This window comes from Rhea pennata, unplaced genomic scaffold (genome assembly GCF_028389875.1).
Source record: "Rhea pennata isolate bPtePen1 unplaced genomic scaffold, bPtePen1.pri scaffold_76, whole genome shotgun sequence".
NCBI lineage: Eukaryota > Metazoa > Chordata > Aves > Rheiformes > Rheidae > Rhea > Rhea pennata.
In genome coordinates, this window is record NW_026907702.1 from 269,401 (window position 1) to 293,841 (window position 24,441).

The window sequence follows — 24,441 nt, forward strand, 5'->3', positions numbered from 1 at the left end:
CAGAAGACATCCCGCACTGTCCTGCCTGCCTCGCGGCTGCTTCTGAGCACGGAGGCACACCTACAAGCAAGCTGAGATGGGCTTTGCCTAAGAGTGAGGGAAGTGGCGAGCGGAACAAGGGATGTGCTGCACAGCTTCCCTCGCAGGCAGATTCCCTCCGGGGGCACTTACTTCTCTTGCCTTAGCGTCCTGCTTTGTTTGGAGGCTGTTTGCGGACAGCAGCACACACAGCGGGAAGGTGCGCGCTGGCCAGCTCCAAGTCTCGGCAGATAGAAGGGCAAGCGAGGCACCTGCTCTCGGTTTGTTCCGGGCATGGGAAGCAGCATGCTGCGTGCCCAGAAGACATCCCGCACTGTCCTGCCTGCCTCGCGGCTGCTTCTGAGCACAGAGGCACACCTACAAGCAAGCTGAGAAGGGCTTTGCCTAAGAGTGAGGGAAGTGGTGAGCGGAGCAAGGGATGTGCTGCACAGCTTCCCTCGCAGGCAGATTCCCTCCGGGGGCACTTACTTCTCTTGCATTAGCGCCCTGCTTTGTTTGGAGGCTGTTTGCGGACAGCAGCACACACAGCGGGAAGGTGCGCGCTGGCCAGCTCCAAGTCTCGGCAGATGGAAGGGCAAGCGACGCACCTGCTCTCGGTTTGTTCCGGGCATGGGAAGCAGCATGCTGCGTGCCCAGAAGACATCCCGCACTGTCCTGCCTGCCTCGCGGCTGCTTCTGAGCACGGAGGCACACCTACAAGCAAGCTGAGATGGGCTTTGCCTAAGAGTGAGGGAAGTGGCGAGCGGAACAAGGGATGTGCTGCACAGCTTCCCTCGCAGGCAGATTCCCTCCGGGGGCACTTACTTCTCTTGCCTTAGCGTCCTGCTTTGTTTGGAGGCTGTTTGCGGACAGCAGCACACACAGCGGGAAGCTGCGCGCTGGCCAGCTCCAAGTCTCGGCAGATAGAAGGGCAAGCGAGGCACCTGCTCTCGGTTTGTTCCGCGCATGGGAAGCAGCATGCTGCGTGCCCAGAAGACATCCCGCACTGTCCTGCCTGCCTCGCGGCTGCTTCTGAGCACGGAGGCACACCTACAAGCAAGCTGAGATGGGCTTTGCCTAAGAGTGAGGGAAGTGGCGAGCGGAGCAAGGGATGTGCTGCACAGCTTCCCTCGCAGGCAGATTCCCTCCGGGGGCACTTACTTCTCTTGCATTAGCGCCCTGCTTTGTTTGGAGGCTGTTTGCGGACAGCAGCACACACAGCGGGAAGGTGCGCGCTGGCCAGCTCCAAGTCTCGGCAGATGGAAGGGCAAGCGACGCACCTGCTCTCGGTTTGTTCCGGGCATGGGAAGCAGCATGCTGCGTGCCCAGAAGACATCCCGCACTGTCCTGCCTGCCTCGCGGCTGCTTCTGAGCACGGAGGCACGTTTACAAGCCAGCTGAGATGGGCTTTGCCTAAGAGTGAGGGAAGTGGCGAGCGGAACAAGGGATGTGCTGCACAGCTTCCCTCGCAGGCAGATTCCCTCCGGGGGCACTTACTTCTCTTGCCTTAGCGCCCTGCTTTGTTTGGAGGCTGTTTGCGGACAGCAGCACACACAGCGGGAAGGTGCGCGCTGGCCAGCTCCAAGTCTCGGCAGATAGAAGCGCAAGCGAGGCACCTGCTCTCGGTTTGTTCCGCGCATGGGAAGCAGCATGCTGCGTGCCCAGAAGACATCCCGCACTGTCCTGCCTGCCTCGCGGCTGCTTCTGAGCACGGAGGCACACCTACAAGCAAGCTGAGATGGGCTTTGCCTAAGAGTGAGGGAAGTGGCGAGCGGAGCAAGGGATGTGCTGCACAGCTTCCCTCGCAGGCAGATTCCCTCCGGGGGGCGCTTACTTCTCTTGCCTTAGCGCCCTGCTTTGTTTGGAGGCTGTTTGCGGACAGCAGCACACACTGCGGGAAGGTGCGCGCTGGCCAGCTCCAAGTCTCGGCAGATAGAAGGGCAAGCGAGGCACCTGCTCTCGGTTTGTTCCGCGCATGGGAAGCAGCATGCTGTGTGCCCAGAAGACATCCCGCACTGTCCTGCCTGCCTCGCGGCTGCTTCTGAGCACGGAGGCACACCTACAAGCAAGCTGAGATGGGCTTTGCCTAAGAGTGAGGGAAGTGGCGAGCGGAACAAGGGATGTGCTGCACAGCTTCCCTCGCAGGCAGATTCCCTCCGGGGGCACTTACTTCTCTTGCCTTAGCGCCCTGCTTTGTTTGGAGGCTGTTTGCGGACAGCAGCACACACAGCGGGAAGGTGCGCGCTGGCCAGCTCCAAGTCTCGGCAGATAGAAGGGCAAGCGAGGCACCTGCTCTCGGTTTGTTCCGCGCATGGGAAGCAGCATGCTGCATGCCCAGAAGACATCCCGCACTGTCCTGCCTGCCTCGCGGCTGCTTCTGAGCACGGAGGCACATCTACAAGCAAGCTGAGATGGGCTTTGCCTAAGAGTGAGGGAAGTGGCGAGCGGAGCAAGGGATGTGCTGCACAGCTTCCCTCGCAGGCAGATTCCCTCCGGGGGCACTTACTTCTCTTGCCTTAGCGCCCTGCTTTGTTTGGAGGCTGTTTGCGGACAGCAGCACACACAGCGGGAAGGTGCGCGCTGGCCAGCTCCAAGTCTCGGCAGATGGAAGGGCAAGCGAGGCACCTGCTCTCGGTTTGTTCCGCGCATGGGAAGCAGCATGCTGCGTGCCCAGAAGACATCCCGCACTGTCCTGCCTGCCTCGCGGCTGCTTCTGAGCACGGAGGCACGTTTACAAGCCAGCTGAGATGGGCTTTGCCTAAGAGTGAGGGAAGTGGCGAGCGGAACAAGGGATGTGCTGCACAGCTTCCCTCGCAGGCAGATTCCCTCCGGGGGCACTTACTTCTCTTGCCTTAGCGCCCTGCTTTGTTTGGAGGCTGTTTGCGGACAGCAGCACACACAGCGGGAAGGTGCGCGCTGGCCAGCTCCAAGTCTCGGCAGATAGAAGCGCAAGCGAGGCACCTGCTCTCGGTTTGTTCCGCGCATGGGAAGCAGCATGCTGCGTGCCCAGAAGACATCCCGCACTGTCCTGCCTGCCTCGCGGCTGCTTCTGAGCACGGAGGCACACCTACAAGCAAGCTGAGATGGGCTTTGCCTAAGAGTGAGGGAAGTGGCGAGCGGAGCAAGGGATGTGCTGCACAGCTTCCCTCGCAGGCAGATTCCCTCCGGGGGCGCTTACTTCTCTTGCCTTAGCGCCCTGCTTTGTTTGGAGGCTGTTTGCGGACAGCAGCACACACTGCGGGAAGGTGCGCGCTGGCCAGCTCCAAGTCTCGGCAGATAGAAGGGCAAGCGAGGCACCTGCTCTCGGTTTGTTCCGCGCATGGGAAGCAGCATGCTGTGTGCCCAGAAGACATCCCGCACTGTCCTGCCTGCCTCGCGGCTGCTTCTGAGCACGGAGGCACACCTACAAGCAAGCTGAGATGGGCTTTGCCTAAGAGTGAGGGAAGTGGCGAGCGGAACAAGGGATGTGCTGCACAGCTTCCCTCGCAGGCAGATTCCCTCCGGGGGCACTTACTTCTCTTGCCTTAGCGCCCTGCTTTGTTTGGAGGCTGTTTGCGGACAGCAGCACACACAGCGGGAAGGTGCGCGCTGGCCAGCTCCAAGTCTCGGCAGATAGAAGGGCAAGCGAGGCACCTGCTCTCGGTTTGTTCCGCGCATGGGAAGCAGCATGCTGCATGCCCAGAAGACATCCCGCACTGTCCTGCCTGCCTCGCGGCTGCTTCTGAGCACGGAGGCACATCTACAAGCAAGCTGAGATGGGCTTTGCCTAAGAGTGAGGGAAGTGGCGAGCGGAGCAAGGGATGTGCTGCACAGCTTCCCTCGCAGGCAGATTCCCTCCGGGGGCACTTACTTCTCTTGCCTTAGCGCCCTGCTTTGTTTGGAGGCTGTTTGCGGACAGCAGCACACACAGCGGGAAGGTGCGCGCTGGCCAGCTCCAAGTCTCGGCAGATGGAAGGGCAAGCGAGGCACCTGCTCTCGGTTTGTTCCGCGCATGGGAAGCAGCATGCTGCGTGCCCAGAAGACATCCCGCACTGTCCTGCCTGCCTCGCGGCTGCTTCTGAGCACGGAGGCACACCTACAAGCAAGCTGAGATGGGCTTTGCCTAAGAGTGAGGGAAGTGGCGAGCGGAACAAGGGATGTGCTGCACAGCTTCCCTCGCAGGCAGATTCCCTCCGGGGGCACTTACTTCTCTTGCCTTAGCGCCCTGCTTTGTTTGGAGGCTGTTTGCGGACAGCAGCACACACAGCGGGAAGGTGCGCGCTGGCCAGCTCCAAGTCTCGGCAGATAGAAGGGCAAGCGAGGCACCTGCTCTCGGTTTGTTCCGCGCATGGGAAGCAGCATGCTGCGTGCCCAGAAGACATCCCGCACTGTCCTGCCTGCCTCGCGGCTGCTTCTGAGCACGGAGGCACATCTACAAGCAAGCTGAGATGGGCTTTGCCTAAGAGTGAGGGAAGTGGTGAGCGGAGCAAGGGATGTGCTGCACAGCTTCCCTCGCAGGCAGATTCCCTCCGGGGGCACTTACTTCTCTTGCCTTAGCGCCCTGCTTTGTTTGGAGGCTGTTTGCGGACAGCAGCACACACAGCGGGAAGGTGCGCGCTGGCCAGCTCCAAGTCTCGGCAGATAGAAGGGCAAGCGAGGCACCTGCTCTCGGTTTGTTCCGGGCATGGGAAGCAGCATGCTGCGTGCCCAGAAGACATCCCGCACTGTCCTGCCTGCCTCGCGGCTGCTTCTGAGCACGGAGGCACATCTACAAGCAAGCTGAGATGGGCTTTGCCTAAGAGTGAGGGAAGTGGCGAGCGGAACAAGGGATGTGCTGCACAGCTTCCCTCGCAGGCAGATTCCCTCCGGGGGCACTTACTTCTCTTGCATTAGCGCCCTGCTTTGTTTGGAGGCTGTTTGCGGACAGCAGCACACACAGCGGGAAGGTGCGCGCTGGCCAGCTCCAAGTCTCGGCAGATGGAAGGGCAAGCGAGGCACCTGCTCTCGGTTTGTTCCGGGCATGGGAAGCAGCATGCTGCGTGCCCAGAAGACATCCCGCACTGTCCTGCCTGCCTCGCGGCTGCTTCTGAGCACGGAGGCACATCTACAAGCAAGCTGAGATGGGCTTTGCCTAAGAGTGAGGGAAGTGGCGAGCGGAACAAGGGATGTGCTGCACAGCTTCCCTCGCAGGCAGATTCCCTCCGGGGGCACTTACTTCTCTTGCCTTAGCGCCCTGCTTTGTTTGGAGGCTGTTTGCGGACAGCAGCACACACAGCGGGAAGGTGCGCGCTGGCCAGCTCCAAGTCTCGGCAGATAGAAGGGCAAGCGAGGCACCTGCTCTCGGTTTGTTCCGCGCATGGGAAGCAGCATGCTGCGTGCCCAGAAGACATCCCGCACTGTCCTGCCTGCCTCGCGGCTGCTTCTGAGCACGGAGGCACACCTACAAGCAAGCTGAGATGGGCTTTGCCTAAGAGTGAGGGAAGTGGCGAGCGGAGCAAGGGATGTGCTGCACAGCTTCCCTCGCAGGCAGATTCCCTCCGGGGGCGCTTACTTCTCTTGCCTTAGCGTCCTGCTTTGTTTGGAGGCTGTTTACGGACAGCAGCACACACAGCGGGAAGGTGCGCGCTGGCCAGCTCCAAGTCTCGGCAGATAGAAGGGCAAGCCAGGCACCTGCTCTCGGTTTGTCCCGCGCATGGGAAGCAGCATGCTGCGTGCCCAGAAGACATCCCGCACTGTCCTGCCTGCCTCGCGGCTGCTTCTGAGCACGGAGGCAAACCTACAAGCAAGCTGAGATGGGCTTTGCCTAAGAGTGAGGGAAGTGGCGAGCGGAGCAAGGGATGTGCTGCACAGCTTCCCTCGCAGGCAGATTCCCTCCGGGGGCACTTCTCTTGCCTTAGCGTCCTGCTTTGTTTGGAGGCTGTTTGCGGACAGCAGCACACACAGCGGGAAGCTGCGCGCTGGCCAGCTCCAAGTCTCGGCAGATGGAAGGGCAAGCGAGGCACCTGCTCTCGGTTTGTTCCGGGCATGGGAAGCAGCATGCTGCGTGCCCAGAAGACATCCCGCACTGTCCTGCCTGCCTCGCGGCTGCTTCTGAGCACGGAGGCACACCTACAAGCAAACTGAGATGGGCTTTGCCTAAGAGTGAGGGAAGTGGCGAGCGGAACAAGGGATGTGCTGCACAGCTTCCCTCGCAGGCAGATTCCCTCCGGGGGCGTTTACTTCTCTTGCCTTAGCGCCCTGCTTTGTTTGGAGGCTGTTTGCGGACAGCAGCACACACAGCGGGAAGGTGCGCGCTGGCCAGCTCCAAGTCTCGGCAGATAGAAGGGCAAGCGAGGCACCTGCTCTCGGTTTGTTCCGCGCATGGGAAGCAGCATGCTGCGTGCCCAGAAGACATCCCGCACTGTCCTGCCTGCCTCGCGGCTGCTTCTGAGCACGGAGGCACACCTACAAGCAAGCTGAGATGGGCTTTGCCTAAGAGTGAGGGAAGTGGCGAGCGGAACAAGGGATGTGCTGCACAGCTTCCCTCGCAGGCAGATTCCCTCCGGGGGCACTTACTTCTCTTGCCTTAGCGCCCTGCTTTGTTTGGAGGCTGTTTGCGGACAGCAGCACACACTGCGGGAAGGTGCGCGCTGGCCAGCTCCAAGTCTCGGCAGATAGAAGGGCAAGCGAGGCACCTGCTCTCGGTTTGTTCCGCGCATGGAAAGCAGCATGCTGCGTGCCCAGAAGACATCCCGCACTGTCCTGCCTGCCTCGCGGCTGCTTCTGAGCACGGAGGCACACCTACAAGCAAGCTGAGATGGGCTTTGCCTAAGAGTGAGGGAAGTGGCGAGCGGAGCAAGGGATGTGCTGCACAGCTTCCCTCGCAGGCAGATTCCCTCCGGGGGCGCTTACTTCTCTTGCCTTAGCGCCCTGCTTTGTTTGGAGGCTGTTTGCGGACAGCAGCACACACAGCGGGAAGCTGCGCGCTGGCCAGCTCCAAGTCTCGGCAGATGGAAGGGCAAGCGACGCACCTGCTCTGGGTTTGTTCCGGGCATGGGAAGCAGCATGCTGCGTGCCCAGAAGACATCCCGCACTGTCCTGCCTGCCTCGCGGCTGCTTCTGAGCACGGAGGCACACCTACAAGCAAACTGAGATGGGCTTTGCCTAAGAGTGAGGGAAGTGGCGAGCGGAACAAGGGATGTGCTGCACAGCTTCCCTCGCAGGCAGATTCCCTCCGGGGGCGTTTACTTCTCTTGCCTTAGCGCCCTGCTTTGTTTGGAGGCTGTTTGCGGACAGCAGCACACACAGCGGGAAGGTGCGCGCTGGCCAGCTCCAAGTCTCGGCAGATAGAAGGGCAAGCGAGGCACCTGCTCTCGGTTTGTTCCGGGCATGGGAAGCAGCATGCTGCGTGCCCAGAAGACATCCCGCACTGTCCTGCCTGCCTCGCGGCTGCTTCTGAGCACGGAGGCACACCTACAAGCAAGCTGAGATGGGCTTTGCCTAAGAGTGAGGGAAGTGGCGAGCGGAGCAAGGGATGTGCTGCACAGCTTCCCTCGCAGGCAGATTCCCTCCGGGGGCGCTTACTTCTCTTGCCTTAGCGCCCTGCTTTGTTTGGAGGCTGTTTGCGGACAGCAGCACACACAGCGGGAAGGTGCGCGCTGGCCAGCTCCAAGTCTCGGCAGATAGAAGGGCAAGCCAGGCACCTGCTCTCGGTTTGTCCCGCGCATGGGAAGCAGCATGCTGCGTGCCCAGAAGACATCCCGCACTGTCCTGCCTGCCTCGCGGCTGCTTCTGAGCACGGAGGCACACCTACAAGCAAGCTGAGATGGGCTTTGCCTAAGAGTGAGGGAAGTGGCGAGCGGAACAAGGGATGTGCTGCACAGCTTCCCTCGCAGGCAGATTCCCTCCGGGGGCACTTACTTCTCTTGCCTTAGCGCCCTGCTTTGTTTGGAGGCTGTTTGCGGACAGCAGCACACACAGCGGGAAGGTGCGCGCTGGCCAGCTCCAAGTCTCGGCAGATAGAAGGGCAAGCGAGGCACCTGCTCTCGGTTTGTTCCGCGCATGGGAAGCAGCATGCTGCGTGCCCAGAAGACATCCCGCACTGTCCTGCCTGCCTCGCGGCTGCTTCTGAGCACGGAGGCACACCTACAAGCAAGCTGAGATGGGCTTTGCCTAAGAGTGAGGGAAGTGGCGAGCAGAGCAAGGGATGTGCTGCACAGCTTCCCTCGCAGGCAGATTCCCTCCTGGGGCGCTTACTTCTCTTGCCTTAGCGCCCTGCTTTGTTTGGAGGCTGTTTGCGGACAGCAGCACACACAGCGGGAAGGTGCGCGCTGGCCAGCTCCAAGTCTCGGCAGATAGAAGGGCAAGCCAGGCACCTGCTCTCGGTTTGTCCCGCGCATGGGAAGCAGCATGCTGCGTGCCCAGAAGACATCCCGCACTGTCCTGCCTGCCTCGCGGCTGCTTCTGAGCACGGAGGCACACCTACAAGCAAGCTGAGATGGGCTTTGCCTAAGAGTGAGGGAAGTGGCGAGCGGAACAAGGGATGTGCTGCACAGCTTCCCTCGCAGGCAGATTCCCTCCGGGGGCGTTTACTTCTCTTGCATTAGCGCCCTGCTTTGTTTGGAGGCTGTTTGTGGACAGCAGCACACACAGCGGGAAGGTGCGCGCTGGCCAGCTCCAAGTCTCGGCAGATGGAAGGGCAAGCGAGGCACCTGCTCTCGGTTTGTTCCGCGCATGGGAAGCAGCATGCTGCGTGCCCAGAAGACATCCCGCACTGTCCTGCCTGCCTCGCGGCTGCTTCTGAGCACGGAGGCACACCTACAAGCAAGCTGAGATGGGCTTTGCCTAAGAGTGAGGGAAGTGGCGAGCGGAACAAGGGATGTGCTGCACAGCTTCCCTCGCAGGCAGATTCCCTCCGGGGGCACTTACTTCTCTTGCATTAGCGCCCTGCTTTGTTTGGAGGCTGTTTGCGGACAGCAGCACACACAGCGGGAAGGTGCGCGCTGGCCAGCTCCAAGTCTCGGCAGATGGAAGGGCAAGCGAGGCACCTGCTCTCGGTTTGTTCCGCGCATGGGAAGCAGCATGTTGCGTGCCCAGAAGACATCCCGCACTGTCCTGCCTGCCTCGCGGCTGCTTCTGAGCACGGAGGCACACCTACAAGCAAGCTGAGATGGGCTTTGCCTAAGAGTGAGGGAAGTGGCGAGCGGAACAAGGGATGTGCTGCACAGCTTCCCTCGCAGGCAGATTCCCTCCGGGGGCACTTACTTCTCTTGCCTTAGCGCCCTGCTTTGTTTGGAGGCTGTTTGCGGACAGCAGCACACACAGCGGGAAGGTGCGCGCTGGCCAGCTCCAAGTCTCGGCAGATAGAAGGGCAAGCGAGGCACCTGCTCTCGGTTTGTTCCGCGCATGGGAAGCAGCATGCTGCGTGCCCAGAAGACATCCCGCACTGTCCTGCCTGCCTCGCGGCTGCTTCTGAGCACGGAGGCACACCTACAAGCAAGCTGAGATGGGCTTTGCCTAAGAGTGAGGGAAGTGGCGAGCGGAACAAGGGATGTGCTGCACAGCTTCCCTCGCAGGCAGATTCCCTCCGGGGGCACTTACTTCTCTTGCATTAGCGCCCTGCTTTGTTTGGAGGCTGTTTGCGGACAGCAGCACACACTGCGGGAAGGTGCGCGCTGGCCAGCTCCAAGTCTCGGCAGATGGAAGGGCAAGCGACGCACCTGCTCTCGGTTTGTTCCGGGCATGGGAAGCAGCATGCTGCGTGCCCAGAAGACATCCCGCACTGTCCTGCCTGCCTCGCGGCTGCTTCTGAGCACGGAGGCACACCTACAAGCAAGCTGAGATGGGCTTTGCCTAAGAGTGAGGGAAGTGGCGAGCGGAACAAGGGATGTGCTGCACAGCTTCCCTCGCAGGCAGATTCCCTCCGGGGGCGTTTACTTCTCTTGCATTAACGTCCTGCTTTGTTTGGAGGCTGTTTGCGGACAGCAGCACACACAGCGGGAAGGTGCGCGCTGGCCAGCTCCAAGTCTCGGCAGATAGAAGGGCAAGCGAGGCACCTGCTCTCGGTTTGTTCCGCGCATGGGAAGCAGCATGCTGCGTGCCCAGAAGACATCCCGCATTGTCCTGCCTGCCTCGCGGCTGCTTCTGAGCACGGAGGCACACCTACAAGCAAGCTGAGATGGGCTTTGCCTAAGAGTGAGGGAAGTGGCGAGCGGAGCAAGGGATGTGCTGCACAGCTTCCCTCGCAGGCAGATTCCCTCCGGGGGCGCTTACTTCTCTTGCCTTAGCGCCCTGCTTTGTTTGGAGGCTGTTTGCGGACAGCAGCACACACTGCGGGAAGGTGCGCGCTGGCCAGCTCCAAGTCTCGGCAGATAGAAGGGCAAGCGAGGCACCTGCTCTCGGTTTGTTCCGCGCATGGGAAGCAGCATGCTGCGTGCCCAGAAGACATCCCGCACTGTCCTGCCTGCCTCGCGGCTGCTTCTGAGCACGGAGGCACGCCTACAAGCCAGCTGAGATGGGCTTTGCCTAAGAGTGAGGGAAGTGGCGAGCGGAGCAAGGGATGTGCTGCACAGCTTCCCTCGCAGGCAGATTCCCTCCGGGGGCGCTTACTTCTCTTGCCTTAGCGCCCTGCTTTGTTTGGAGGCTGTTTGCGGACAGCAGCACACACAGCGGGAAGGTGCGCGCTGGCCAGCTCCAAGTCTCGGCAGATAGAAGGGCAAGCGAGGCACCTGCTCTCGGTTTGTCCCACGCATGGGAAGCAGCATGCTGCGTGCCCAGAAGACATCCCGCACTGTCCTGCCTGCCTCGCGGCTGCTTCTGAGCACGGAGGCACACCTACAAGCAAGCTGAGATGGGCTTTGCCTAAGAGTGAGGGAAGTGGCGAGCGGAACAAGGGATGTGCTGCACAGCTTCCCTCGCAGGCAGATTCCCTCCGGGGGCACTTCTCTTGCCTTAGCGCCCTGCATTGTTTGGAGGCTGTTTGCGGACAGCAGCACACACAGCGGGAAGGTGCGCGCTGGCCAGCTCCAAGTCTCGGCAGATGGAAGGGCAAGCGACGCACCTGCTCTCGGTTTGTTCCGGGCATGGGAAGCAGCATGCTGCGTGCCCAGAAGACATCCCGCACTGTCCTGCCTGCCTCGCGGCTGCTTCTGAGCACGGAGGCACACCTACAAGCAAGCTGAGATGGGCTTTGCCTAAGAGTGAGGGAAGTGGCGAGCGGAACAAGGGATGTGCTGCACAGCTTCCCTCGCAGGCAGATTCCCTCCGGGGGCGCTTACTTCTCTTGCCTTAGCGCCCTGCTTTGTTTGGAGGCTGTTTGCGGACAGCAGCACACACAGCGGGAAGGTGCGCGCTGGCCAGCTCCAAGTCTCGGCAGATAGAAGGGCAAGCGAGGCACCTGCTCTCGGTTTGTTCCGCGCATGGGAAGCAGCATGCTGCGTGCCCAGAAGACATCCCGCACTGTCCTGCCTGCCTCGCGGCTGCTTCTGAGCACGGAGGCACACCTACAAGCAAGCTGAGATGGGCTTTGCCTAAGAGTGAGGGAAGTGGCGAGCGGAGCAAGGGATGTGCTGCACAGCTTCCCTCGCAGGCAGATTCCCTCCGGGGGCGCTTACTTCTCTTGCCTTAGCGCCCTGCTTTGTTTGGAGGCTGTTTGCGGACAGCAGCACACACTGCGGGAAGGTGCGCGCTGGCCAGCTCCAAGTCTCGGCAGATAGAAGGGCAAGCGAGGCACCTGCTCTCGGTTTGTTCTGCGCATGGGAAGCAGCATGCTGCGTGCCCAGAAGACATCCCGCACTGTCCTGCCTGCCTCGCGGCTGCTTCTGAGCACGGAGGCACGCCTACAAGCCAGCTGAGATGGGCTTTGCCTAAGAGTGAGGGAAGTGGCGAGCGGAGCAAGGGATGTGCTGCACAGCTTCCCTCGCAGGCAGATTCCCTCCGGGGGCACTTACTTCTCTTGCCTTAGCGCCCTGCTTTGTTTGGAGGCTGTTTGCGGACAGCAGCACACACTGCGGGAAGGTGCGCGCTGGCCAGCTCCAAGTCTCGGCAGATAGAAGGGCAAGCGAGGCACCTGCTCTCGGTTTGTTCTGCGCATGGGAAGCAGCATGCTGCGTGCCCAGAAGACATCCCGCACTGTCCTGCCTGCCTCGCGGCTGCTTCTGAGCACGGAGGCACGCCTACAAGCCAGCTGAGATGGGCTTTGCCTAAGAGTGAGGGAAGTGGCGAGCGGAGCAAGGGATGTGCTGCACAGCTTCCCTCGCAGGCAGATTCCCTCCGGGGGCACTTACTTCTCTTGCCTTAGCGCCCTGCTTTGTTTGGAGGCTGTTTGCGTACAGCAGCACACACAGTGGGAAGGTGCGCGCTGGCCAGCTCCAAGTCTCGGCAGATAGAAGGGCAAGCGAGGCACCTGCTCTCGTTTTGTTCCGCGCATGGGAAGCAGCATGCTGCGTGCCCAGAAGACATCCCGCACTGTCCTGCCTGCCTCGCGGCTGCTTCTGAGCACGGAGGCACACCTACAAGCAAGCTGAGATGGGCTTTGCCTAAGAGTGAGGGAAGTGGCGAGCGGAACAAGGGATGTGCTGCACAGCTTCCCTCGCAGGCAGATTCCCTCCGGGGGCACTTACTTCTCTTGCCTTAGCGCCCTGCTTTGTTTGGAGGCTGTTTGCGGACAGCAGCACACACAGCGGGAAGGTGCGCGCTGGCCAGCTCCAAGTCTCGGCAGATAGAAGGGCAAGCGAGGCACCTGCTCTCGGTTTGTTCCGCGCATGGGAAGCAGCATGCTGCGTGCCCAGAAGACATCCCGCACTGTCCTGCCTGCCTCGCGGCTGCTTCTGAGCACGGAGGCACACCTACAAGCAAGCTGAGATGGGCTTTGCCTAAGAGTGAGGGAAGTGGCGAGCGGAGCAAGGGATGTGCTGCACAGCTTCCCTCGCAGGCAGATTCCCTCCGGGGGCGCTTACTTCTCTTGCCTTAGCGCCCTGCTTTGTTTGGAGGCTGTTTGCGGACAGCAGCACACACAGCGGGAAGGTGCGCGCTGGCCAGCTCCAAGTCTCGGCAGATAGAAGGGCAAGCCAGGCACCTGCTCTCGGTTTGTCCCGCGCATGGGAAGCAGCATGCTGCGTGCCCAGAAGACATCCCGCACTGTCCTGCCTGCCTCGCGGCTGCTTCTGAGCACGGAGGCACACCTACAAGCAAGCTGAGATGGGCTTTGCCTAAGAGTGAGGGAAGTGGCGAGCGGAACAAGGGATGTGCTGCACAGCTTCCCTCGCAGGCAGATTCCCTCCGGGGGCACTTACTTCTCTTGCCTTAGCGCCCTGCTTTGTTTGGAGGCTGTTTGCGGACAGCAGCACACACAGCGGGAAGGTGCGCGCTGGCCAGCTCCAAGTCTCGGCAGATGGAAGCACAAGCGAGGCACCTGCTCTCGGTTTGTTCCGCGCATGGGAAGCAGCATGCTGCGTGCCCAGAAGACATCCCGCACTGTCCTGCCTGCCTCGCGGCTGCTTCTGAGCACGGAGGCACACCTACAAGCAAGCTGAGATGGGCTTTGCCTAAGAGTGAGGGAAGTGGCGAGCGGAGCAAGGGATGTGCTGCACAGCTTCCCTCGCAGGCAGATTCCCTCCTGGGGCGCTTACTTCTCTTGCCTTAGCGTCCTGCTTTGTTTGGAGGCTGTTTGCGGACAGCAGCACACACAGCGGGAAGGTGCGCGCTGGCCAGCTCCAAGTCTCGGCAGATAGAAGGGCAAGCCAGGCACCTGCTCTCGGTTTGTCCCGCGCATGGGAAGCAGCATGCTGCGTGCCCAGAAGACATCCCGCACTGTCCTGCCTGCCTCGCGGCTGCTTCTGAGCACGGAGGCACACCTACAAGCAAGCTGAGATGGGCTTTGCCTAAGAGTGAGGGAAGTGGCGAGCGGAACAAGGGATGTGCTGCACAGCTTCCCTCGCAGGCAGATTCCCTCCGGGGGCACTTCTCTTGCCTTAGCGCCCTGCTTTGTTTGGAGGCTGTTTGCGGACAGCAGCACACACAGCGGGAAGGTGCGCGCTGGCCAGCTCCAAGTCTCGGCAGATAGAAGGGCAAGCGAGGCACCTGCTCTCGGTTTGTTCCGCGCATGGGAAGCAGCATGCTGCGTGCCCAGAAGACATCCCGCACTGTCCTGCCTGCCTCGCGGCTGCTTCTGAGCACGGAGGCACACCTACAAGCAAGCTGAGATGGGCTTTGCCTAAGAGTGAGGGAAGTGGCGAGCGGAGCAAGGGATGTGCTGCACAGCTTCCCTCGCAGGCAGATTCCCTCCGGGGGCGCTTACTTCTCTTGCCTTAGCGCCCTGCTTTGTTTGGAGGCTGTTTGCGGACAGCAGCACACACTGCGGGAAGGTGCGCGCTGGCCAGCTCCAAGTCTCGGCAGATAGAAGGGCAAGCGAGGCACCTGCTCTCGGTTTGTTCCGCGCATGGGAAGCAGCATGCTGCGTGCCCAGAAGACATCCCGCACTGTCCTGCCTGCCTCGCGGCTGCTTCTGAGCACGGAGGCACGCCTACAAGCCAGCTGAGATGGGCTTTGCCTAAGAGTGAGGGAAGTGGCGAGCGGAGCAAGGGATGTGCTGCACAGCTTCCCTCGCAGGCAGATTCCCTCCGGGGGCACTTACTTCTCTTGCCTTAGCGTCCTGCTTTGTTTGGAGGCTGTTTGCGGACAGCAGCACACACAGCGGGAAGGTGCGCGCTGGCCAGCTCCAAGTCTCGGCAGATAGAAGGGCAAGCGAGGCACCTGCTCTCGGTTTGTCCCGCGCATGGGAAGCAGCATGCTGCGTGCCCAGAAGACATCCCGCACTGTCCTGCCTGCCTCGCGGCTGCTTCTGAGCACGGAGGCACACCTACAAGCAAGCTGAGATGGGCTTTGCCTAAGAGTGAGGGAAGTGGCGAGCGGAACAAGGGATGTGCTGCACAGCTTCCCTCGCAGGCAGATTCCCTCCGGGGGCACTTCTCTTGCCTTAGCGCCCTGCTTTGTTTGGAGGCTGTTTGCGGACAGCAGCACACACAGCGGGAAGGTGCGCGCTGGCCAGCTCCAAGTCTCGGCAGATAGAAGGGCAAGCGAGGCACCTGCTCTCGGTTTGTTCCGGGCATGGGAAGCAGCATGCTGCGTGCCCAGAAGACATCCCGCACTGTCCTGCCTGCCTCGCGGCTGCTTCTGAGCACGGAGGCACACCTACAAGCAAGCTGAGATGGGCTTTGCCTAAGAGTGAGGGAAGTGGCGAGCGGAACAAGGGATGTGCTGCACAGCTTCCCTCGCAGGCAGATTCCCTCCGGGGGCACTTACTTCTCTTGCCTTAGCGCCCTGCTTTGTTTGGAGGCTGTTTGCGGACAGCAGCACACACAGCGGGAAGGTGCGCGCTGGCCAGCTCCAAGTCTCGGCAGATAGAAGGGCAAGCGAGGCACCTGCTCTCGGTTTGTTCCGCGCATGGGAAGCAGCATGCTGCGTGCCCAGAAGACATCCCGCACTGTCCTGCCTGCCTCGCGGCTGCTTCTGAGCACGGAGGCACACCTACAAGCAAGCTGAGATGGGCTTTGCCTAAGAGTGAGGGAAGTGGCGAGCGGAGCAAGGGATGTGCTGCACAGCTTCCCTCGCAGGCAGATTCCCTCCTGGGGCGCTTACTTCTCTTGCCTTAGCGCCCTGCTTTGTTTGGAGGCTGTTTGCGGACAGCAGCACACACAGCGGGAAGGTGCGCGCTGGCCAGCTCCAAGTCTCGGCAGATAGAAGGGCAAGCGAGGCACCTGCTCTCGGTTTGTTCCGCGCATGGGAAGCAGCATGCTGCGTGCCCAGAAGACATCCCGCACTGTCCTGCCTGCCTCGCGGCTGCTTCTGAGCACGGAGGCACACCTACAAGCAAGCTGAGATGGGCTTTGCCTAAGAGTGAGGGAAGTGGCGAGCGGAGCAAGGGATGTGCTGCACAGCTTCCCTCGCAGGCAGATTCCCTCCGGGGGCGCTTACTTCTCTTGCCTTAGCGCCCTGCTTTGTTTGGAGGCTGTTTGCGGACAGCAGCACACACAGCGGGAAGGTGCGCGCTGGCCAGCTCCAAGTCTCGGCAGATAGAAGGGCAAGCGAGGCACCTGCTCTCGGTTTGTTCCGCGCAAGGGAAGCAGCATGCTGCGTGCCCAGAAGACATCCCGCACTGTCCTGCCTGCCTCGCGGCTGCTTCTGAGCACGGAGGCACGCCTACAAGCCAGCTGAGATGGGCTTTGCCTAAGAGTGAGGGAAGTGGCGAGCGGAGCAAGGGATGTGCTGCACAGCTTCCCTCGCAGGCAGATTCCCTCCGGGGGCGCTTACTTCTCTTGCCTTAGCGTCCTGCTTTGTTTGGAGGCTGTTTGCGGACAGCAGCACACACAGCGGGAAGGTGCGCGCTGGCCAGCTCCAAGTCTCGGCAGATAGAAGGGCAAGCGAGGCACCTGCTCTCGGTTTGTCCCGCGCATGGGAAGCAGCATGCTGCGTGCCCAGAAGACATCCCGCACTGTCCTGCCTGCCTCGCGGCTGCTTCTGAGCACGGAGGCACACCTACAAGCAAGCTGAGATGGGCTTTGCCTAAGAGTGAGGGAAGTGGCGAGCGGAACAAGGGATGTGCTGCACAGCTTCCCTCGCAGGCAGATTCCCTCCGGGGGCGCTTACTTCTCTTGCCTTAGCGCCCTGCTTTGTTTGGAGGCTGTTTGCGGACAGCAGCACACACAGCGGGAAGGTGCGCGCTGGCCAGCTCCAAGTCTCGGCAGATAGAAGGGCAAGCGAGGCACCTGCTCTCGGTTTGTTCCGGGCATGGGAAGCAGCATGCTGCGTGCCCAGAAGACATCCCGCACTGTCCTGCCTGCCTCGCGGCTGCTTCTGAGCACGGAGGCACACCTACAAGCAAGCTGAGATGGGCTTTGCCTAAGAGTGAGGGAAGTGGCGAGCGGAGCAAGGGATGTGCTGCACAGCTTCCCTCGCAGGCAGATTCCCTCCGGGGGCGCTTACTTCTCTTGCCTTAGCGCCCTGCTTTGTTTGGAGGCTGTTTGCGGACAGCAGCACACACTGCGGGAAGGTGCGCGCTGGCCAGCTCCAAGTCTCGGCAGATAGAAGGGCAAGCGAGGCACCTGCTCTCGGTTTGTTCCGCGCATGGGAAGCAGCATGCTGCGTGCCCAGAAGACATCCCGCACTGTCCTGCCTGCCTCGCGGCTGCTTCTGAGCACGGAGGCACACCTACAAGCAAGCTGAGATGGGCTTTGCCTAAGAGTGAGGGAAGTGGCGAGCGGAGCAAGGGATGTGCTGCACAGCTTCCCTCGCAGGCAGATTCCCTCCTGGGGCGCTTACTTCTCTTGCCTTAGCGCCCTGCTTTGTTTGGAGGCTGTTTGCGGACAGCAGCACACACAGCGGGAAGGTGCGCGCTGGCCAGCTCCAAGTCTCGGCAGATAGAAGGGCAAGCGAGGCACCTGCTCTCGGTTTGTTCCGCGCATGGGAAGCAGCATGCTGCGTGCCCAGAAGACATCCCGCACTGTCCTGCCTGCCTCGCGGCTGCTTCTGAGCACAGAGGCACACCTACAAGCAAGCTGAGAAGGGCTTTGCCTAAGAGTGAGGGAAGTGGCGAGCGGAGCAAGGGATGTGCTGCACAGCTTCCCTCACAGGCAGATTCCCTCCGGGGGCACTTACTTCTCTTGCCTTAGCGTCCTGCTTTGTTTGGAGGCTGTTTGCGGACAGCAGCACACACAGCGGGAAGGTGCGCGCTGGCCAGCTCCAAGTCTCGGCAGATGGAAGGGCAAGCGACGCACCTGCTCTCGGTTTGTTCCGGGCATGGGAAGCAGCATGCTGCGTGCCCAGAAGACATCCCGCACTGTCCTGCCTGCCTCGCGGCTGCTTCTGAGCACGGAGGCACACCTACAAGCAAGCTGAGATGGGCTTTGCCTAAGAGTGAGGGAAGTGGCGAGCGGAGCAAGGGATGTGCTGCACAGCTTCCCTCGCAGGCAGATTCCCTCCGGGGGCGCTTACTTCTCTTGCCTTAGCGCCCTGCTTTGTTTGGAGGCTGTTTGCGGACAGCAGCACACACTGCGGGAAGGTGCGCGCTGGCCAGCTCCAAGTCTCGGCAGATAGAAGGGCAAGCGAGGCACCTGCTCTCGGTTTGTTCCGCGCATGGGAAGTAGCATGCTGCGTGCCCAGAAGACATCCCGCACTGTCCTGCCTGCCTCGCGGCTGCTTCTGAGCACGGAGGCACGCCTACAAGCCAGCTGAGATGGGCTTTGCCTAAGAGTGAGGGAAGTGGCGAGCGGAGCAAGGGATGTGCTGCACAGCTTCCCTCGCAGGCAGATTCCCTCCGGGGGCGCTTACTTCTCTTGCCTTAGCGTCCTGCTTTGTTTGGAGGCTGTTTGCGGACAGCAGCACACACAGCGGGAAGGTGCGCGCTGGCCAGCTCCAAGTCTCGGCAGATAGAAGGGCAAGCGAGGCACCTGCTCTCGGTTTGTCCCGCGCATGGGAAGCAGCATGCTGCGTGCCCAGAAGACATCCCGCACTGTCCTGCCTGCCTCGCGGCTGCTTCTGAACACGGAGGCACACCTACAAGCCAGCTGAGATGGGCTTTGCCTAAGAGTGAGGGAAGTGGCGAGCGGAACAAGGGATGTGCTGCACAGCTTCCCTCGCAGGCAGATTCCCTCCGGGGGCACTTCTCTTGCCTTAGCGCCCTGCTTTGTTTGGAGGCTGTTTGCGGACAGCAGCACACACAGCGGGAAGGTGCGCGCTGGCCAGCTCCAAGTCTCGGCAGATGGAAGGGCAAGCGACGCACCTGCTCTCGGTTTGTTCCGGGCATGGGAAGCAGCATGCTGCATGCCCAGAAGACATCCCGCACTGTCCTGCCTGCCTCGCGGCTGCTTCTGAGCACGGAGGCACACCTACAAGCAAGCTGAGATGGGCTTTGCCTAAGAGTGAGGGAAGTGGCGAGCGGAGCAAGGGATGTGCTGCACAGCTTCCCTCACAGGCAGATTCCCTCCGGGGGCACTTACTTCTCTTGCATTAGCGTCCTGCTTTGTTTGGAGGCTGTTTGCGGACAGCAGCACACACAGCGGGAAGGTGCGCGCTGGCCAGCTCCAAGTCTCGGCAGATGGAAGGGCAAGCGACGCACCTGCTCTCGGTTTGTTCCGGGCATGGGAAGCAGCATGCTGCGTGCCCAGAAGACATCCCGCACTGTCCTGCCTGCCTCGCGGCTGCTTCTGAGCACGGAGGCACACCTACAAGCAAGCTGAGATGGGCTTTGCCTAAGAGTGAGGGAAGTGGCGAGCGGAGCAAGGGATGTGCTGCACAGCTTCCCTCGCAGGCAGATTCCCTCCGGGGGCGCTTACTTCTCTTGCCTTAGCGCCCTGCTTTGTTTGGAGGCTGTTTGCGGACAGCAGCACACACAGCGGGAAGGTGCGCGCTGGCCAGCTCCAAGTCTCGGCAGATAGAAGGGCAAGCGAGGCACCTGCTCTCGGTTTGTTCCGCGCATGGGAAGCAGCATGCTGCGTGCCCAGAAGACATCCCGCACTGTCCTGCCTGCCTCGCGGCTGCTTCTGAGCACGGAGGCACACCTACAAGCAAGCTGAGATGGGCTTTGCCTAAGAGTGAGGGAAGTGGCGAGCGGAGCAAGGGATGTGCTGCACAGCTTCCCTCGCAGGCAGATTCCCTCCTGGGGCGCTTACTTCTCTTGCCTTAGCGCCCTGCTTTGTTTGGAGGCTGTTTGCGGACAGCAGCACACACAGCGGGAAGGTGCGCGCTGGCCAGCTCCAAGTCTCGGCAGATAGAAGGGCAAGCGAGGCACCTGCTCTCGGTTTGTTCCGGGCATGGGAAGCAGCATGCTGCGTGCCCAGAAGACATCCCGCACTGTCCTGCCTGCCTCGCGGCTGCTTCTGAGCACAGAGGCACACCTACAAGCAAGCTGAGAAGGGCTTTGCCTAAGAGTGAGGGAAGTGGCGAGCGGAGCAAGGGATGTGCTGCACAGCTTCCCTCACAGGCAGATTCCCTCCGGGGGCACTTACTTCTCTTGCATTAGCGTCCTGCTTTGTTTGGAGGCTTTTTGCGGACAGCAGCACACACAGCGGGAAGGTGCGCGCTGGCCAGCTCCAAGTCTCGGCAGATGGAAGGGCAAGCGACGCACCTGCTCTCGGTTTGTTCCGGGCATGGGAAGCAGCATGCTGCGTGCCCAGAAGACATCCCGCACTGTCCTGCCTGCCTCGCGGCTGCTTCTGAGCACGGAGGCACACCTACAAGCAAGCTGAGATGGGCTTTGCCTAAGAGTGAGGGAAGTGGCGAGCGGAGCAAGGGATGTGCTGCACAGCTTCCCTCGCAGGCAGATTCCCTCCGGGGGCGCTTACTTCTCTTGCCTTAGCGCCCTGCTTTGTTTGGAGGCTGTTTGCGGACAGCAGCACACACTGCGGGAAGGTGCGCGCTGGCCAGCTCCAAGTCTCGGCAGATAGAAGGGCAAGCGAGGCACCTGCTCTCGGTTTGTTCCGCGCATGGGAAGTAGCATGCTGCGTGCCCAGAAGACATCCCGCACTGTCCTGCCTGCCTCGCGGCTGCTTCTGAGCACGGAGGCACGCCTACAAGCCAGCTGAGATGGGCTTTGCCTAAGAGTGAGGGAAGTGGCGAGCGGAGCAAGGGATGTGCTGCACAGCTTCCCTCGCAGGCAGATTCCCTCCGGGGGCGCTTACTTCTCTTGCCTTAGCGTCCTGCTTTGTTTGGAGGCTGTTTGCGGACAGCAGCACACACAGCGGGAAGGTGCGCGCTGGCCAGCTCCAAGTCTCGGCAGATAGAAGGGCAAGCGAGGCACCTGCTCTCGGTTTGTCCCGCGCATGGGAAGCAGCATGCTGCGTGCCCAGAAGACATCCCGCACTGTCCTGCCTGCCTCGCGGCTGCTTCTGAACACGGAGGCACACCTACAAGCAAGCTGAGATGGGCTTTGCCTAAGAGTGAGGGAAGTGGCGAGCGGAACAAGGGATGTGCTGCACAGCTTCCCTCGCAGGCAGATTCCCTCCGGGGGCACTTCTCTTGCCTTAGCGCCCTGCTTTGTTTGGAGGCTGTTTGCGGACAGCAGCACACACAGCGGGAAGGTGCGCGCTGGCCAGCTCCAAGTCTCGGCAGATGGAAGGGCAAGCGACGCACCTGCTCTCGGTTTGTTCCGGGCATGGGAAGCAGCATGCTGCGTGCCCAGAAGACATCCCGCACTGTCCTGCCTGCCTCGCGGCTGCTTCTGAGCACGGAGGCACACCTACAAGCAAGCTGAGATGGGCTTTGCCTAAGAGTGAGGGAAGTGGCGAGCGGAGCAAGGGATGTGCTGCACAGCTTCCCTCACAGGCAGATTCCCTCCGGGGGCACTTACTTCTCTTGCATTAGCGTCCTGCTTTGTTTGGAGGCTGTTTGCGGACAGCAGCACACACAGCGGGAAGGTGCGCGCTGGCCAGCTCCAAGTCTCGGCAGATGGAAGGGCAAGCGACGCACCTGCTCTCGGTTTGTTCCGGGCATGGGAAGCAGCATGCTGCGTGCCCAGAAGACATCCCGCACTGTCCTGCCTGCCTCGCGGCTGCTTCTGAGCACGGAGGCACACCTACAAGCAAGCTGAGATGGGCTTTGCCTAAGAGTGAGGGAAGTGGCGAGCGGAACAAGGGATGTGCTGCACAGCTTCCCTCGCAGGCAGATTCCCTCCGGGGGCACTTACTTCTCTTGCCTTAGCGCCCTGCTTTGTTTGGAGGCTGTTTGCGGACAGCAGCACACACAGCGGGAAGATGCGCGCTGGCCAGCTCCAAGTCTCGGCAGATAGAAGGGCAAGCGAGGCACCTGCTCTCGGTTTGTTCCGCGCATGGGAAGCAGCATGCTGCGTGCCCAGAAGACATCCCGCACTGTCCTGCCTGCCTCGCGGCTGCTTCTGAGCACGGAGGCACACCTACAAGCAAGCTGAGATGGGCTTTGCCTAAGAGTGAGGGAAGTGGCGAGCGGAGCAAGGGATGTGCTGCACAGCTTCCCTCGCAGGCAGATTCCCTCCTGGGGCGCTTACTTCTCTTGCCTTAGCGCCCTGCTTTGTTTGGAGGCTGTTTGCGGACAGCAGCACACACAGCGGGAAGGTGCGCGCTGGCCAGCTCCAAGTCTCGGCAGATAGAAGGGCAAGCGAGGCACCTGCTCTCGGTTTGTTCCGGGCATGGGAAGCAGCATGCTGCGTGCCCAGAAGACATCCCGCACTGTCCTGCCTGCCTCGCGGCTGCTTCTGAGCACAGAGGCACACCTACAAGCAAGCTGAGAAGGGCTTTGCCTAAGAGTGAGGGAAGTGGCGAGCGGAGCAAGGGATGTGCTGCACAGCTTCCCTCACAGGCAGATTCCCTCCGGGGGCACTTACTTCTCTTGCATTAGCGTCCTGCTTTGTTTGGAGGCTGTTTGCGGACAGCAGCACACACAGCGGGAAGGTGCGCGCTGGCCAGCTCCAAGTCTCGGCAGATGGAAGGGCAAGCGACGCACCTGCTCTCGGTTTGTTCCGGGCATGGGAAGCAGCATGCTGCGTGCCCAGAAGACATCCCGCACTGTCCTGCCTGCCTCGCGGCTGCTTCTGAGCACGGAGGCACACCTACAAGCAAGCTGAGATGGGCTTTGCCTAAGAGTGAGGGAAGTGGCGAGCGGAGCAAGGGATGTGCTGCACAGCTTCCCTCGCAGGCAGATTCCCTCCGGGGGCGCTTACTTCTCTTGCCTTAGCGCCCTGCTTTGTTTGGAGGCTGTTTGCGGACAGCAGCACACACTGCGGGAAGGTGCGCGCTGGCCAGCTCCAAGTCTCGGCAGATAGAAGGGCAAGCGAGGCACCTGCTCTCGGTTTGTTCCGCGCATGGGAAGCAGCATGCTGCGTGCCCAGAAGACATCCCGCACTGTCCTGCCTGCCTCGCGGCTGCTTCTGAGCACGGAGGCACGCCTACAAGCCAGCTGAGATGGGCTTTGCCTAAGAGTGAGGGAAGTGGCGAGCGGAGCAAGGGATGTGCTGCACAGCTTCCCTCGCAGGCAGATTCCCTCCGGGGGCGCTTACTTCTCTTGCCTTAGCGTCCTGCTTTGTTTGGAGGCTGTTTGCGGACAGCAGCACACACAGCGGGAAGGTGCGCGCTGGCCAGCTCCAAGTCTCGGCAGATAGAAGGGCAAGCGAGGCACCTGCTCTCGGTTTGTCCCGCGCATGGGAAGCAGCATGCTGCGTGCCCAGAAGACATCCCGCACTGTCCTGCCTGCCTCGCGGCTGCTTCTGAACACGGAGGCACACCTACAAGCAAGCTGAGATGGGCTTTGCCTAAGAGTGAGGGAAGTGGCGAGCGGAACAAGGGATGTGCTGCACAGCTTCCCTCGCAGGCAGATTCCCTCCGGGGGCACTTCTCTTGCCTTAGCGCCCTGCTTTGTTTGGAGGCTGTTTGCGGACAGCAGCACACACAGCGGGAAGGTGCGCGCTGGCCAGCTCCAAGTCTCGGCAGATAGAAGGGCAAGCGAGGCACCTGCTCTCGGTTTGTTCCGGGCATGGGAAGCAGCATGCTGCGTGCCCAGAAGACATCCCGCACTGTCCTGCCTGCCTCGCGGCTGCTTCTGAGCACGGAGGCACACCTACAAGCAAGCTGAGATGGGCTTTGCCTAAGAGTGAGGGAAGTGGCGAGCGGAACAAGGGATGTGCTGCACAGCTTCCCTCGCAGGCAGATTCCCTCCGGGGGCACTTACTTCTCTTGCCTTAGCACCCTGCTTTGTTTGGAGGCTGTTTGCGGACAGCAGCACACACAGCGGGAAGGTGCGCGCTGGCCAGCTCCAAGTCTCGGCAGATAGAAGGGCAAGCGAGGCACCTGCTCTCGGTTTGTTCCGCGCATGGGAAGCAGCATGCTGCGTGCCCAGAAGACATCCCGCACTGTCCTGCCTGCCTCGCGGCTGCTTCTGAGCACGGAGGCACACCTACAAGCAAGCTGAGATGGGCTTTGCCTAAGAGTGAGGGAAGTGGCGAGCGGAGCAAGGGATGTGCTGCACAGCTTCCCTCGCAGGCAGATTCCCTCCTGGGGCGCTTACTTCTCTTGCCTTAGCGCCCTGCTTTGTTTGGAGGCTGTTTGCGGACAGCAGCACACACAGCGGGAAGGTGCGCGCTGGCCAGCTCCAAGTCTCGGCAGATAGAAGGGCAAGCGAGGCACCTGCTCTCGGTTTGTTCCGGGCATGGGAAGCAGCATGCTGCGTGCCCAGAAGACATCCCGCACTGTCCTGCCTGCCTCGCGGCTGCTTCTGAGCACAGAGGCACACCTACAAGCAAGCTGAGAAGGGCTTTGCCTAAGAGTGAGGGAAGTGGCGAGCGGAGCAAGGGATGTGCTGCACAGCTTCCCTCACAGGCAGATTCCCTCCGGGGGCACTTACTTCTCTTGCATTAGCGTCCTGCTTTGTTTGGAGGCTGTTTGCGGACAGCAGCACACACAGCGGGAAGGTGCGCGCTGGCCAGCTCCAAGTCTCGGCAGATGGAAG